Source organism: Lepus europaeus, chromosome 16 (assembly GCF_033115175.1).
Source record: "Lepus europaeus isolate LE1 chromosome 16, mLepTim1.pri, whole genome shotgun sequence".
Classification (NCBI taxonomy): domain Eukaryota; kingdom Metazoa; phylum Chordata; class Mammalia; order Lagomorpha; family Leporidae; genus Lepus; species Lepus europaeus.
Genome location: NC_084842.1, coordinates 26,749,019 through 26,764,200, shown reverse-complemented (window position 1 = coordinate 26,764,200; position 15,182 = coordinate 26,749,019). Strand labels below are relative to the sequence as shown.

The 15,182-nt window shown below is 47.6% G+C and overlaps 1 protein-coding gene across 5 annotated transcripts in view; it reads right to left on the bottom strand.

The window, feature by feature from the left end:
• The window catches only part of ENPP6 (ectonucleotide pyrophosphatase/phosphodiesterase 6), a 222,758-nt gene that overhangs the window by 172,709 nt on the left and 34,867 nt on the right, over nt 1–15,182 (bottom strand). For 4 of the 5 annotated variants that reach the window (XM_062213344.1, XM_062213345.1, XM_062213343.1 and 1 more), the window contains exon 4: nt 9,652–9,825. The exons of the other annotated variant lie outside the window; for it this stretch is intronic. The gene's annotated coding sequence lies outside the window, so the exon portion shown is untranslated. The remainder of the gene's footprint in view (nt 1–9,651; nt 9,826–15,182) is intronic. 5 annotated transcript variants of the gene reach the window in all.

Below are 15,182 nucleotides of genomic sequence, written 5' to 3'. Positions count from 1 at the left end.
GACTGTGGGACCTGGGTGCTTAGAGTCTTATGTTCCGTAAAGGACAGGTCTCAAAGGGCAGTGACCAACTGCTGGCCACAGAATGTCAGAAAGGGGGAAAAATAGCATTTTTAGATGTTATTAGAAACGAGGGCACATAAGCTCTGCCTGCTCCTGACCCTCCATTTGCAGACAAAGAAAGGCCCCTACCCAAGGCCATTATATTAGCTGGGACTCGTACCTCGCTTTGCAACTCACAGCCCTTCAGCTCTTTGCAGTTCAACACATTTGTTATTGCTCAGATCAATTAACTCTGACTCATGAAATTAGACAAAAAAAAAAGAAAGAAAGAAAAAAACATTCCCAGGAACAAATTTAAATTATCTTTTTGAAACTATACAGGCAATGACCAGGGAAAAAATAGCCCAAATAAGCCATAGATAGGGCCCCCAGAGCTTAGCTGTGGTATCTATAGGCAACTACATAGTTGGAAGCGTAGTTGGATTGTAAACCAGGACAGTTATCTTCCCCAGAAAATAGGTTATTCACCCACCTGATTATGCAACAGTAGCCCACTATGTAGACATAGAGTAAGTAACTGCATATCATAAATCAGCTGACCTGGGATTCATGTCCAGATTTGCCTTCTCCCAAACCCTGGGCTCCCTCCCCTTGCCTGACCCCCACCCTGCTGTTTTGTCCCTGAGTATGCCAGGGGCACTGACCAGGGACCCTGGGGACAGGACTTGTTCTCATAAACACTTGGAGGATGAGGAAAAATTCAGGGGGAAATGAAGACAAGAAACAGAGCGTGTCTGCCTGGGGCCCAACCTCTCACTGCATGGTTTTTCCTCTCTGCTGTTATTTCTGTGAAGGGATCATTCAAGGTACTTTCCAGCAACTGTCTTAGAGTCTTGTTTTGATGAGCTGGAACTGCAGCAGTTATGTGGGTGGAGGGAGCCCCCTTTCTCACTTGTCTTTCCCTCTTTCTTTTTCCTGAGCTCAAGTCAATACATCACCCATTAAACAGCCCAAGAGAGTGGACGCTCTCGGGGAATACCCAGGGCTGTGCTATCATCTTGTGTAGTTTTACAGACTGAATTGGAGTGTTTCAGGGGAAAGACAGGTATCTGCTGCAAGCGTGACATCTTTGCTCTACCTTGACCATCACACTGGACTTTTGTTTGTGTCTGGAGTAGGGTAGCCAACTAGAAAGCAGATTTCTATAGAGAGGCTTCTGTCAAAAGTTTTAGGAGGCCAAACAGTCAGAGTTGATGATCCACATCATAGACCCAAATCACTCTTCCGCCTCCGCAGAAGCAAATCTCCCAGCTCTTCAACAGCGGCTGAGCCGCAAAGCTGGGAGCCTCAGGCAGAGGAAGCTGTGACACGGCGGAAGGCGGAAGTGGCAAGACCAGAACCTGCCGCTTCTGGAGCTGAGGGGTTGTGAGGGAAAGGGAAGGAGAGAGAGACAAGGAGGACAAATGCTGGGGCCTTGGTGCTCCCCTCTTCCCCTTTGCAGGACCAAGTCTTGAGCAAGACGAGAGGGACTTTGGAGCCTGGGAACCCCGGGACCTGCGCTCCCCTTGTCTGGGCACACGAGGGGGAGGGCTAAGTTCCCCAGAGGGCTCCATCCTTCAGGTCAGCATCACATCCAAGGTGGCACAGGGTAAAGGCTCAGAGGGCAAGGATGTGACAGATCATCTGAGACAGGGCTGCTGATGCCCAGCTCACACCAGAGTCACAGCTACTCCCAAGGGCCAGGAGAAGGCATGGCGTGACACTGAGATGGCATCAGGCAGCAGAGATCTAGGGTGGCTTCAGAAAAGCCAGATCACAGGACGCCAGCCAGCTCCCCAGACTGTAGCAGAGGCCACAGCACACTTTCCCAAAAGGCCAGATGAGGCCAGCAGCGGCTCAGTGGGTGAGGGTACAGGAAGTCACTCACCCAGCCATTCTAGAGGACACAAATGGACATAACTGTTTTTTCCACTATGAGGTTGCCCAAACCACACCTTCCCTCTGTACTAACCAAGGCCAAGTAACCCCACCTATTCACTCCTGCTGTCCTGGCAGTTACTAGCAGAGTTCCGTTTCTCTCACGTGTGTTCTGGATTGATCTAACACGAGTTGCTGTACGCTACATATTATAAAATAAGGTGCCTATTATGACTTTTCTGTAATAGCTGCAGAAAATAGGCCTCTGCAGAAGGTGCCTTTGTGTTTGTACATCTGCAGAGAACGTGCTGGAAGAACATCGCTGACAGTGGCTGCCAGGATGTGGGTGGGGACATGGAAAGTGTCCCGCTGGTTTCTTTTGCTTTGCTTGTGATACCAGGCTCGTATTTTTAGAAAAGGAAAGAGAAAGTATCTGTTTTGGAGAGTGAATTATAATGGTCAGGGAAGACTGAGCTGTGAGCTCTGAGCAGCTCCATGTTCCTACAAAAATAACTCAGTGTTTGTCTTAAAGTGGAAGAGTTTATATTCCTGCAAACAGGTGGAGTTTACCAGATCACACTAAACATAGTTTAGTTCGTTCTCCCCACTCCCCAGTGGGTGTGGGCTTGGGAGAGAGCCCAGAGCAAACACATTCTGTGCCAAGGTGGGTATAGTGTGAACAGTTCTGTGACCATGCTCACAGCTGAATTCTGACAACTCATCTTGAAAGGTTGGTTACTCATTTCTTCCAATAGCCAGAAATAGTACTATTCTTTGGCTAGAACATGACCCGCTTGATTTCTCACTTTAAGGTTTCACTTCTGGTCCGCACTCGGGCCTGTCACCAGTGCCAGGGCTTCCCAGCCAATGAGCGCGCAGCAGCTGCAGAGGGGTGGAGGGGTGGGACTCTGGCCCTGCGCTCTTGGGGAAGTCAGGTAGGGCTGGGTGGCTGCAGCCTCCTGGGCAGCCAGAACGTTTATGTTCTTATTTATTGATTTTGCAAGAACAATGGCCTTTTCTTTTCATTCTTGGTAACACAAGAAAGGGTCATTGTGACTGTGCCTCCCATCCACCCAGACACAGAGAGGCAAGGCAGGCAGGCTGGGCAAAGCCCTTTGTGTGCTGCGCTAGCCACTGGACTAGTCTTATCCTGGGAGTTCCGTCTTGGGATCAGCTCCGCATTGCAGTCACGTTTCAGGCCATATGAACATAACACGTTGTCCAGGTCTTGGGCCCGGGAAAAGCCAAGCTTCTCATAGTCCGCAGGAATTGTCCTGGCCAGTGTGCTTGGAGAGAAGGGTAACCTCCTCTTCCATGTTATGCCTACAAACACTAAACCCTGTTTTGGCCAATGCACCCTCTGACACCTCCAGCAGACCGAACATCCTGAAACCCAAGTCAGTCACAAGCAGGCCATCCAGGGCTAGGGCACCAGGCAGGCGCAGCAACCAGCTCTTTCCATCTGGGGCTCCCTGGGGCAGGAAGCCGGGGAGGAGGGTCTCAAAACAGGAGAGTAGCCGCACAGGGTCATGGGAACGCCAGTGAAAGATGCCTCTACCAGCTCGTGGCCATCAGAGTGGCCGCTGCCAGCCCCCTCTCATCAGTCACTTTCAGGCCCAGGCACTTAGCAAGCTCAGCCTGCAGCTTTCCCTGAGCCATCCTGAGCCAGGAGTCACCCACCCCGAGAGCCATCCCCACAGCCCAAGTAGAAGATGGGTGCTCAGTCTTGGGGAGGGGAATGGGATGCCACTTGCTCTGAGAAATACAGGGAAGTACTTATCAGCACCATCCACAGCAAATGACATCATACCAGACGTCACAGGGCACCTGTGGTGCAGTACAAGTGTTAGTGCACCCAGTCCAGAGCATTCAGACCCACATGTCATGATTCCATGGCAGTAGGAAGACCTCAGACCTTCTTCCTGCCCTAGCAGACAGTGGCCCACAAAGCTAAGAAGGAAAGAGACAGGATCTGTACAAGTTGGCTGTGGAGGAACCCTTAAAACAGCCAGCTCCCCTCCAGGGCTCTGTATTCCTCTCGGCAGAAGGAAGATGTCCTGTGATAAAGTCATTAACATTTTAGTATCGAGAGAATGAAAAGGGAATTAATATTTACGGTGAATCAAAAATATCGGCTACGGATCTGCTGCATTCTAAACCAGCTCCTTAATCTTGCAGCTCCTCTGTGATATGCCAGTATTTCATCAATTTTAAGAGTTGATTATTATGTAAATCAAGTCATAGTATTAATATTGTTGTGTTATATTTCAGAATAATCTGTGCTTATCTGCAATTTAATATGCTCATCATGTTAAAGATAACGTGCCCTGTTGAAGCACCTCATCAATAAATCTTATGACCTCAATTTAAAATGTGTTTTAGTTATTTATACTGACATTATTAAAGTAAACAGAATGAGATAATTGTTTCTAAGTTTGAAACCAATATTGGATCATTTCAGCAACTTCACAAATTGCCTTATTTATATGCTTATTTTATATGATTTTTATTTTTTAGAATTTCATTTCTTTATTTTTTATTTATTTTAAAGGCAGAGCAACAGAAAGAGAGAGGGAGGGAGAGACAGAGATCTTCCATCTGCCGGTTCATTCTCCAGATGCCCTCAATACCTGGGGTAGGACCAGGCTAAAGCCAGAAGCCCACAGTTCAATCCAGGTCTCCACGTCAGAAGGGCCCACATACTTCCTGCTGCCTCCCAGGGTCTGCATTAGCAGGACGCTGAAATGGAACATGGAGCAGGGACTCAAAGTCAGGTACCCTGATAGGGGGTGCAGGCATCCCAAGAGGCATCTTAGCCACTACACCAAATACCCACCCCGTTATGTGATTTTTAAAAGTTATCTAGGGGACCAGAGCTGTGATGCAGTAGGTTAATCCTCTGCCTACAGTGCTGGCATTCCATATAGGTGCTGGTTCTAGTCCCGGCTACTCCTCTTCTGATCCAGCTCTCTGCTACGGAAAAGAGCAGATGACCCAAGAACTTGGGCCCCTGCACCTGCATGGGAGACTCTGACTTCAGATTGGCCCAGCTCTGGCTGTTGCAGCCACTTTGGGGGTGAACTAGCAGATGGAAGGCCTTTCTCTCTGTCTCTCCCTCACACTGTCTGTAACCCTACTCCTCAAATTAAAAAAAAAATTATCTAAGTATATTGGAAGGCTTTTCAGTCATATATGCCTAAAACCAAATAAGAATGTAGTAAAGTAAATGTCAATATTTCAAAGGATCCCATCATAAACTTTCTTAGCCTCCTTAAACATTTGAAGTGATTTTCTATTTTCTATATTTAAATTTCCTTTCAAATATGTCCATTTCTGGTTGACAGAGCTTTCCAAATAGTAAAAATGATTGTTGAGAGTGTACATTACTATTTAGTCAAGTAATAAAACTTTGAGCTTAACAAGTTAAAGAACTAGTTTATTTTTGTTTTATAACATATATGTTAAGTATTAATTTAAAATTTTTTGATTGATTGATTGACTGGAAAGGAAAAGAGACAGAGGCAGAGATCCCACCCACTGTTCCACACCCCAGGTCCACAAGAGCCAGAGCCAGGCCAGCCTGGAGCAGGGAGCCAGGAACTCAGCGCAACTCTCTCATCTACGTGGCAAGAACCCAACAACCTGAGCCATCATCACTGCCTCCCAGGGTCTGCATTTGCAGGAAACCGGAGCTAGGAAGGAAACTCAGGTTCTCTGATGTGAGACAGAGAAGTCTTAACCAAGAGGGTTGATGCCCACCCCTGAGTATTAATCTCTAGAACCCAGAGACCAACCCCTGAATAATCTTTTCTACACAAAGGACACTCCCCCAGATTCACACTGACACCCACAGTCACTTTTGAGCAGACCCAGACCGGGCAGCGCGCACATCACCACTGCCCCTTGAAGGACCTCAGGCGGCCAAGCAAGTGCATGGCCCACGTGCGGAGCAGCGAGGCCCCAAAGTGAGAGTGGCGATAGTTGGGGTCTCCTCTTCCTCGGCCCTTTACGACCTTACTTTCCTTGCTGTCCTAAAGCGTCAAACACTTGGTGTCAGTGTTGCTCAAAAGCACAGGCACAGTCGCAGGTCACGCTGCAACTTAAGTATATCTGTTGACAAATCACCCAGAAAAGCTTTTAAATGTGTTTGCAGGCTCGACTGCAGAAGCAAAGCAAATTCTGGCTGGTTCTCTGGAGCCGGCGTGCAGGTTTCGCCAGTCCTTCCAGCTGAGCGGGCTGGGTCTGGGGACACGGGCCAGGCAGCGGTGCCGGCCCAACCTGCCCTCTCAGAGCTTCCTTTCCGTCCGTGCCAGGGCCCACTCGTTCTAAAACAAACAAGGCACCTCACACTTCTCTTCCCTCACGAGCGGTAAGTACTGCATGTGGTGTAGAGGCACGGGGAAACGGTACTTGAACTTAGTAGGGCGAAGCAAAGCGCAGGCTCGCACCCCTTGGAGTCCGTCCAGGCACTCGACTTCCACCTCCGTATCAGAAATCCTTCTTCCTCGCTTCTCCTCCTCTCATTCTTCCTCTTTTCTACCCCCAGACTCCGGCAGGGGTGGGCTGTGTCTAGTTAATTGCTGGTTTGTTTTGTTTAAAAAAAAAAAAAAAAAAAACCGTCTGTCTAGTGCTTGGGCTCTCAAGTAGTGTTTAGCGCAGTTAGCAAATGGTGCTTTTTCCCCTGGTGTTTCTGCCCTCCTTCCCTCCTCTAGGAAGGCACAAGCTGACTCAAGTTCCAGGGCTTCCAGGCAGGGGAGGGGCAGCTAGAAATAAAAAGCATTGTCATTTGTAAATGCAGAAGCCTCTCTCTCTCTCTCTCTCTCTCTCTCTCTCTCTCTCTCCCTTCCCCCCCCCCTTCCCCGCCCACAGTCTTTTTCTATTCTCTTTCTTGCCACTCTGCTCCTTAATGTAGAAGCTATTCTGTTACGGGGTTTCTTTCTTACTCAGTCTACCATTTAATCCCCCTAACATTCATTCTTGACTTTCAAGGGGGACACTTGACATTTTGTGTGACATTTCTCATGATTAATGAACACGACCAGTTTCCCGATAAGTCCAAGGATAGGGTATGCAACCTGGCCTGGCCGTCAGCGGGGAGGCTTAGTACCCCAGAGAGGAAGTGAGGAGCAGCACCTGCAGTGCATGTGGCTGCCGGTTGCCATTGTGCGTGGAGCTCTCCACCGGGCCAAGGTCCCCCAGCAGGAAGAGGACACGGTGCTTTTCAGGCAGTTAGAGGGAGGAGACCACAGGTACTCCAGACCAGTGACAACCATCAGAGGACCAGTGTCCCTTCGGTCAGCTGGGCTCGCTCCAGTTTGAGCCTGGACCTCAATCCCTGGAAGGACCCAGAGCAAGGAAAGGTGGGGACGGATTCACCTGCAGCAGCATCGTGAGGACTTTGCCTCTGCCAGGGTATAGACACAGAGACATCAGTTACCATGAACCATTACCAAGGGGCCAGGCCAACAATCCTATGACAGGAGACAGATTGGTAAGAGAAAAGCACAATCAATTATTGGTATCCCTAAGCAAGAGTTGCCAGTGGTTGAAGTTGAAATCCTCCCTCTGGCTGGCGCTCTGGTGCATCAGGTTAACGCCCTGGCCTGCATTGCCGGCATCCCATATGGGCGCCGGTTCAAGTCCCAGCTGCTCCTCTTCCGATCCAGCTCTCTGCTATGGCCTGGAAAAGCAGTAGAAGATGGCCCAAGGACGTGGGCCCCTGCACCTGCGTGGGAGTCCCAGAGGGAGCTCCTGGCTCCTGGCTTCAGATCGGCACAGCTCCGGCCGTTGCAGCCAATTAGGGAGTAAACCAGCAGATGGAAGACTTTTCTCTCTCTCTCTCTCTCTCTCTCTCTCTCTCTCTCTCTCTGCCTCTCCTTCTCTCTGTGTAACTGTGTCACTCTGACTTTCAAATAAATAAATAAATCTTTTTAAAAAAAAGAAAGAAATCCTTCCTCATGTGGAAGAGAGAAGTGAGGAGGCTGTAGGCACTTTCAGAGGGAGAATGAATGACATCAGAGAACATCTGATGCCTTAGGACAAATTTTCTGGGCTCCAGGGTGGTGTGTGACTGTCAGTCTCACCCTCTGTGCAAGGACTTGATCTTCTCCTCTTTGGCAGATCCAGCCTTTAGATAAGAGAACTTCTGAGGAAGTCCCTCCCTGCACGTCCTGCTTCCTCGTGCTCTCGGTTTGAAGTCCAAAGAGGCATATTTTGCAGTGTCATTTTCTGAGCCCAGAGACATCACTTTTCGACACCCTGCCCAGCCAGGCTTCTCCCTGCTACAATTCCTCTGGCCCTCTGTTATTCCATCATCTTGGAGGGATCATTATTTCAATCATCCAGCTCCCTGACTTAGTTTTACCAAATCTTTAAGTAGACCATTGGCTATAGCACGCTCAGATTTGGGGATCTCACGTCTCTGCTTTGGAGCTAGGAGCTGACAGTTATTGAATCATAGACATGTTTTACACCTTCTTTCCTGGACTATGGCTATAAACATTTCCTCTGTTATTTAGTGGGCTGCTAGATACTATTTTTTTTTTTTTAATTTTTGACAGGCAGAGTTAGACAGTGAGAGAAAGAGACAGAGCGAAAGGTCTTCCTTCCATTGGTTCACCCCCAAAATGGCTGCTACGGCTGGCGCTGCACCGATCCAAAGCCAGGAGCCAGGTGCTTCTTCCTGGTCTCCCATGTGGGTGCAGGGCCCAAGCACTTGGGCCATCCTCCACTGCACTTTCGGGCCACAGCAGAGAGCTGGACTGGAAGAGGAGCAACTGGAACAGAACCGGCGCCCCGACCGGGACTAGAACCCAGGGTGCCGGCGCCGTAGGCGGAGGATTAGCCTGGTGAGCCAGGGCACCGGCCGCTAGATACTATTTTGATGATTGTATTATAATCCCTCATGAGATCTTGCCTCTATTTAATTCCTTACTATTGGATAATTAGGCTATTTTCAAATTTTTATTATTCAAAATAATGTCTTGATAAGTATCAGTGTAGTAAAATCTTTGCAATCATTCTTTTAAATATTTTTGAATTCCACATCTTATAAGCCAACATGTGTTTTTAGTAAAAACTTACTTAAAACGTAACAAACTAGAAGTCCTCACTAATCAGCTTCAATTTAGTCACCATCACTTTTGTAGAAATTACTATTGTTGCTGGTAATGCATGTCCTTTTAAAATTGAACATATATGGGGCCGGCGCCACGGCACAGTAGGTTAATCCTCTGCCTGCGGCGCTGGCATCCCATATGGGTGCCGGTTCAAGACCCGGCTGCTCCTCTTCTGCTCTTTGCTATGGCCTGGGAAAGCAGTAGAAGATGGCCCAAGTCCTTGGGCCCAAGACCCGGCTGCTCCTCTTCCCATCCTGCTCTCTGCTATGGCCTGAGATAGCAGTAGAACATAGCCCAAGTCCTTGGGCCCCTGCACCCACGTGGGAGACCTGGAAGAAGCTCCTGGCTCCTAGCTTCGGATCGGCACAGCTCCAGCCGTTGCAGCCATTTGGTGAGTGAACCAATGAGAGGAAGACCTTTCTCTCTGTCGCTTCCTCTCACTGTAACTCTACCTCTCAAATAAATAAATAAAATCTTTTTAAAAATTGAATATACATGTAACTTCAAGTATCTATAGAAAATATTTGCATAAACTTCAAAAATTCATGGAATATGAAATTCAAAGACAAGTTTATTTGGCTAAAAATATTGAAATCCATTCATAGTTTTTTCCTACCTGCGTTTGCATGAATTTTTTGAAGGCCCTGGTATATGAATGCTTCATTGCATGGATGAGGCTGGGAGTGGTACACAAATGTTAAGATGCTCTCCGTTCACTTGGCAGCTTATCTTGGAGACATTTTCACAGCAGCCCATGAAGATCTGCATCCTGCAACTGCTGCATAGGATTCTATAATAAAAACAACCACTATTTATCAAGCTACTTCCTTATTGTTGAGTACTTGAGCTACTTTTCGGTTTTGCTAAGACAAACAATGTTGCCTTAGAGTCCTTTGTGCACTTGTGCAAATGTTTCTCTGGGGGAAATTCAGAGAAGTGAAATTGTTGAGTCAAAAGGAGGCCTATTTTTAATTCCACAGATACTGCCTAACTGCCCACCAAAGAGGCTACACAGCATCACTCCCACCAGAGAGCAAACGAAGGTATATTGTGTCACCACAGCCTCACCCACACGTCATATGATCACATTTCTTTATTTTCACATTCTGAGTAAAAGGGATATCTTGTGTTATATTTCCATTCCTTGAATTCTAGCTAGGTAAAGCATCTCAAGTGTATAGGTCATATATTCTTTTTAAAATTTTTATTTAGGGGCTGGTGCCATGGTGTAGCAGATAAAGCCCCCTCCTGCAGTGCCAGCATCCCATATGGGCACTGGTTTGAGTCCCAGCTGCTCCATTTCTGATCCAGCTCTCTGCTATGGCCTGGGAAAGCAGTAAAAGATGACCCAAGTCCTTGGGCCCCTGCACCTGTGTGGGAGACCTGGAAGAAGCTCCTGGCTCCTGGCTTCAGATCGGCCCAGCTTCAACCATTGAGGCCATTTAGGGAGTGAACCAGCGGATAGAAGATCTCTCTCTCTCTCTCTCTCTCTGCCTCTGCCTCTCTATAACTCTGCACTTCAAATAAATAAATAAATCTTTTTTAAAAAAGATATCTAGATTTTAAAAAATAAATAAAATAAAATATTTATTTATTTGAAAGGCAGAACACAAAGACACACACATAGAGAAAGAGAGAGAGAGATCTTACGTCTGCTAGTTCACTTTCCAAATACCTACAGCAGCTAGGACTGAGCCAGGCCAAAGCCAGGAACAAAATTCAGGTCTCTCACATGGGTGGCAGGGAACCAACTGCTTGAGCCATCACCTGCTACCTCCCAAGATATGCATTATCAGGAATCTGGAATTGAGAGTTGAAAAGGACCAGAACCCAGGCACTCCAATATAGGATGTGGGCATCTCAACCGCCATGCCAAACACCTACTGCTGGTCACACATCTGTAATTATTTTTTATATCCCTGCAGTGGTTTAAATGTATTCTCCAATGTTCACGTTTTAGAAACTTAATCCTCAATGCACCAGTGCTGATGGGCGAGACCTTGAAGGGCTCATGAGGGCTCTGAATGCCATTATCAAGGGGGTGGAGTTCGGTCCACTTTCCCCTCCCCCTAACCACATGATGTCCTCTGCTATGCTGACATGGTGAGAATGCCTCCCTCGACCTCAGGCCCTCGATCTTCTCCATCGCAGCCTGCAGAATGGTGAGCCAGGCACATTTTTGTGGATTACAGGTTACTCAATCTGGCTTTCTGTTATCGCAGCAGAACACAAAAAAAGACAGTAAATCAATACCAGAGAAGTGGGGTGCCGCTGTAACAGATACCTGAAAATGTGAAAGCAGCTTTGGATCTGAGTAATGGATAGAGGGAGAATTTGGAAGAGCAGACACAAAAAGCCTAGGTTGCTGCAAATGGGCAATTCTGGGGGGAGGTCTGCAAAGCCTGAAGCCTCCGTCCTCTGAGGGATTACGTAAGGGGTCGTGATCAGAATGTTGGTAGAAATACCGAAGGGAAAGGCAATTCTAATGAGGCATGAGAGGGAATGAGGAGCATCCTTCCTATAAAGCAGCAAAGAAGGTGGCTGAAGTGTGTCCATGACCAAGGGCTTTCCTGAAGACAGAACCCAAGAGCAATGAACTAGGATATCCAGCAGGAGAAATAGCTAAGCAGCAAAGCATTCAGGCTGCTGGGTAGCTTCTTTTAACTGTTACAGTAGCATGGGAGAGAAAGGAGTTAAAGAATGAATTTGTGATTAAGAAGGGGGGGGCAGCGTTGTGGCACAGTGGGTACAGCCATGGTCTGTGATGTCCTCATTTCATATTGGAATGCCGGTTTGAGTCCCAGTTGCTCTGCTTGTTATCCAGCTTCCTGCTAAGGCCCCTGGGAAGGCAGGGGATGGTGGCCCAAGTACTTGGTCCCCACTACCCATGTGGGAGACAAGAATGGAGTTCCTGGCTCATGACTGTGATCTAGCCCAGCCACTATGGCCATTTGGGGAGTGAACCAGTGAATGGAAGATCTGTGTGTGTCTGCATGTGTCTGTCATTCTGCATTTCAGGTAAATAAATAGATGTTTGAAGAAAAAAAAAAAAGAAACATAACCCAGGAATTTGAAGGATTCATAGCCTGGCCAGTAAAGAAGGGGCTGTGACCAAGTGACTGCTTGAGAAATGGATTTATGTGGAAAAAAATGGCCTGGGTGCTTTGCATCATGACAGTAGGAGGATCTCCCTGAAGCCATTTCAGATCTCTTCATTGTAGCTAGTGCCTTGAGGGCAAGGTTTCCAGGGAGGTGCCTGCAAGACCTCAGCCTTGGCAGCCCTCTGTATTTGGTGCAGTGCTCCTCGCCACCCCAGCTATGGGGCAAGAGAACCCAGGTGTGTCTCAAGCTGTTACTCCGGAGGGCAAGTGGTGAGCCTTGCAAAGTGCATGGACTGTGGGGACATGGCACCCTCCACTTGGATTTCACAGGCTACCACAGGCAGCCTGGGGGCCCAGGTCAAGACCTGTCACAGGCACGGAGCCACCATGGACAGTCTATGCCGGGCAATGCCTGGTAGAACCATGGAAGCAGGGCTGACTCCAAGATCCCAGGACTGTAGAGTTACTAATGTGCAACACCAGCCTGGCAGAGCTGCAGCCCGAAATGCCAACCATGGGAGCTGCTGGGTGGGCTGAGCCCAGCAAAGCCTAGGGCGGAGCTGCCCGGGGCTTTGGGGGCCCACCCTCAACGCACAGTGCTCACAATGCATGACAGGAAGTCAAAGATTATTTTCCAGCTTTAAGATTAATATTGTTTTCCCCGTTGGATTTTGGGAATGCTTGAGACCAGTGACCCCTTTTTCCTTGGCATTTCTCCCTTTTGGAGTGGGAATGTCCAGTCTCTGCCTGTCCCACCATTGTAATTTTCAAGGATGTGGCCAGTTTTAGTTTCACAGGCTCACAGCTGGAAGGAAATTCGCCTCAGGATGAACATGCTTGAGTCTCATCCATATCTGATCTAGGTGCAACAGTGGACTTTGGGCTTTCGAATTGGTACCAGAGCAAGTTAAGGCTTGAGAGGCTACTGGGATGGAAAGAATGTAGTTTGAAGGTGAGAATAAGAATTTGGGGAGTCAGAAGTGGAATGCTGTGGCTAAATGTGTCTCCCAGAATTTATGTGTTGGCAACTTAATTCCAATGTCCTCCAGAATAAATGAAAAGGAATGAGTTTGGGGACCGGCGCTGTGGCGTAGCAGGTAAAGCTGCCACCTGCAGTGCCAGCATCCCATATGGGTGCTGGTTTGGGTCCCGGCTGCTCCACATCCGATCCAGCTCTCTACTGTGGCCTGGGAACACGGTGGAAGATGGCCCAAGTCCTTGGGCCCCTGCACCCACGTGGGAGACCTGGAAGAAGCTCTTCTGGCTCCTGGCTTCGGATCAGTGCAGCTCTGGCTGTTGAGCCAATTGGGGACTGAACCAGTGGATGGAAGACCTCTCTCTCTCTCTCTCTCTCTCTCTCTCTCTCTCTCTCCTTCTCTCTCTGTGTAACTCTGACTTTCAAATAAATAGATACATCTTTAAAAAATAAAAATAAAAGGAATGAGTTTAGCCCCTTCCCTCTCCCTGTCACCCACGTGATGCCTTTGCTATGTGTGGCACAACAAGAATGCCTGTGCCAGATGTACTTTCCAGCTTCTACAACTGTAAGTGAAATGAACTTTGCTCATTATAAATTGTCCAGCCTGTAATTCTGTTACAGCACATAAAATGGACCAACACAATCACATTCCTAACAGCTTAGTTACTGGGTCAAAGACTAGGCAATCTATGAGTGTGTGTGTATATCTATCTGCCGATTTCTATCTCTCTAGCTAGCTAGAGTTCTATTTTCTTTTTTTTTTTAAGATTATTTATTTATTGAGAGTCAGAGTTGCACAGAGAGAGTTCTATTTTCTTATACAACAGCACTGAAGCTTGCATTTATTTCTTTTGGGGGGTGGGTTGTAAGCATTTTTGATAGTTTAGTATTGCATTCATTTTACCTTTCTTTCATCAAAAGGAAGACTGACTCCTTTCTTAACATTTTGGCAGATATTTGTTGTTGCCATTCATGGCTTTTTTCTGTATTTCTCCCATTTTTCTGTGCAGTTGTTCGTCTTTATTTTTGTGTGGATTACATGCATTAAGAAAGCTAACGACCTGAGGGTTCAATAAGGTCTGCATAGATCGCTAAATAATTCCTCATCCTTCCATGGCCACCATGGGAGGGACCCCTGGGAAAACCCCCTTGGGGGACTAGAGTCTTTCAAACAAATATAATTGTCAAAGATTGGCCTTCTTTGGTCTCCCTCTTAGCCCCTAATTTAGAAAGTTAGCTGATAGAGCCTCCTGAGAAGCATCAGATTCTGAATGTTTGAGGGTGGTTGGACTGCAGCTGCTCGCTGTCTCAGGCTCAGTGGGTGAATTATGCAAGGTCATCACAGATCCCAAATGCCTGACTACACAAAATGAATACCCGCAGCTTTTTGGCACACCAGAGCTGCGAGATGCAGGAGAGACCCCAGCACTGCCTCTGCGGCCCTCCAGCTGGAACTGGGGCTGCACACGTCCCACTGCACCTCTACTTCTTTGGCCAGGGACGGCCCCCTCTCCCCCCTTTTCTCCTTATTAGTGAGTCTGCCTTGCTGATACTGATTTCATGGAAGTCCATATTTTCTAAGTCAAAGTTCGCTCATTGAGAAGGAAAAGAACCTGTCTTTGGTTGTGGCTCTAGATCTAGAAAGTCAGTGAGTAAGGGAATAAACAGCAGAATGAGGACCTAGCAAGAGTGTTTTGTGGCTGAACCGCTGTCCTGGAATCACAGAGGCTCCAATTCCCAGCTTCACCCTCTGGCTGTGCAACTTTCTGAATCTCAACTTTGTCCTGTGTAAAACGGTAACCCTGACAGGTGGTTGTGACCATCAACTGATTTAATTCACCTGTGCATTCTGTCGCTCATCATGATCCCCCTGTCTGTTTAGAATAGAGACAGACCTCTGTGTGAACCTTACACCTTTGAAAACAGCTGGAGGAACATATGAGATCACATGAATATCTTCCAAAACATTCCAGTCTAGTACGGTTAAAGGACTCTTCTGGTTTGTCCTGTATAGGACATCAGGTTTCCTTTATAAAGAATCTTATTCCCATTGAGAAGTCCAGCAAC